This window comes from Apium graveolens, chromosome 5 (assembly GCF_009905375.1).
Source record: "Apium graveolens cultivar Ventura chromosome 5, ASM990537v1, whole genome shotgun sequence".
In the NCBI taxonomy this organism is placed as follows: Eukaryota; Viridiplantae; Streptophyta; class Magnoliopsida; order Apiales; family Apiaceae; genus Apium; species Apium graveolens.
This window is the reverse complement of record NC_133651.1, coordinates 150056383-150057942: the sequence shown is the minus strand read 5'-3', so window position 1 is coordinate 150057942 and position 1560 is coordinate 150056383. Positions and strand designations below refer to the sequence as shown.

At 41.8% G+C, this 1560-nt stretch overlaps 1 non-coding gene across 1 annotated transcript; it reads right to left on the bottom strand.

Annotated features, from left to right (window-relative positions):
* Positions 1–802: 802 nt before the first annotated feature.
* On the bottom strand, positions 803–909 carry LOC141662572 (small nucleolar RNA R71). The gene has a single exon (XR_012550680.1). It is a non-coding gene; the product is annotated as a small nucleolar RNA R71 (small nucleolar RNA).
* Between the last annotated feature and the right edge of the window lie 651 nt (positions 910–1560).

The following is a 1560-nucleotide window of genomic DNA, read 5'->3' as shown; positions in this document are numbered from 1 at the left end:
GTTAATTATAATTAATATTTAATCAACAATTTTAAGTGTTGTTATCTTAACATTAAGAAGTAGTCATACATTGGTGAGTGAGTTTAATTAGACAAAAACTTAGTCTGAGTCTCTGAGGGAACGAACTAGAAAGTATTCTATATTACTTGCGAACGCGTATACTTGCGTGAATATTAGTGCGTGATTTTGCCCTAACAGAACGAACTAGAAAATATTCTATAGTACTTGCGAACGCGTATACTTGCGTGAATATTAGCGCGTGTTTTCGCCCTAACAAGTTTTTGGCGCCGCTGCCGGGGACTCGGTGTTAATTTTTAGTTTATGTGCTTGTCATCAGTGGTCGTTAAAGTTCACTGACTCGGATTCTTTTACTTTCACGGTTTATTTGTTTGTGTTTCAGGTACTCATTACAATGGGAGATCCAGCAGCACGAATGAAAGCCTTGATGAATTTTTCTCAACCCAAGATCAATGACATTCAATCTAGCATTGTCCGGCCAGCTATCACAGCTAATACCTTTGAGATCAAGCCTGATATAATTCAATGGGTACAGACTTCAGTCCAATTTGGGGGTTCTCCAACGGAAGATCCCAATTCACACATTAGGGATTTCATTGAAATATGCGACACCTTCAAGTTCAACGGTGTTTCTGAAGATTCTGTGAAGCTGAGACTGTTCCCATTCTCTCTGAAGGACAAGGCTAAGAGCTGGTTACACTCTCTACCAGCTGGTTCGATTACTACTTGGGAAGATCTTGCTCAGAAGTTTCTTACTAAATTCTTCCCTATGGCGAAGACAGCTGCACTCAGGAATGCTATTACTCAATTTGCGCAGCAAACGGGAGAATCGCTAAGTGAAGCTTGGGAGCGCTATAAGGAGATGCTTAGGAAGTGTCCTCATCATGGAATTCCTGATTGGATGATCATCACTTGTTTTTACAATGGGTTGGGAGCACAGTCCAGACCCATGCTTGATGCAGCATCAGGCGGAGCATTATGGGCAAAGAGCTATAAGGAAGCTTATGATCTAATTGAACTGATGGCTGCTAATGAATATCAGTATCCAACCCAGAGATATCCACAGGGCAAGGTAGCAGGAGTACTTGAGGTGGATACAGCTACGGCTATCACTGCTCAACTAAAGGCGTTGTCTATGAAGATCGATTCTCTGGCTAACTATGGTGTTAAGCAGATAATTAGTGTTTGTGAGCTGTGTGCAGGTCCGCATGCGACAGAGCAATGCGCTATATCTAGCGACTCAGCTCAGTTTGTGAGCAACTTTCAGAGATCGCAACAACTAGTTCCAGACACTTATCATCCTGACAACTGGAATCATCCTAACTTCAGCTGGAGCAACAATCAGAATGTGATGCAACAGCCGTTCCAGCCGTTTGGAAATAAGCTGTTCAACTCTCTTGGTTTTCAGCAACAACTCCAACTTCAACAACAAACTCATGATGCAGGTCTATCTTCGAATGAAAAATCTGAATTAGAGGAGTTGAGGCTTATGTGCAAAAATCAGGCTCTTATATGCCAAAGCCAAGTTGTTTCTATCAAGAC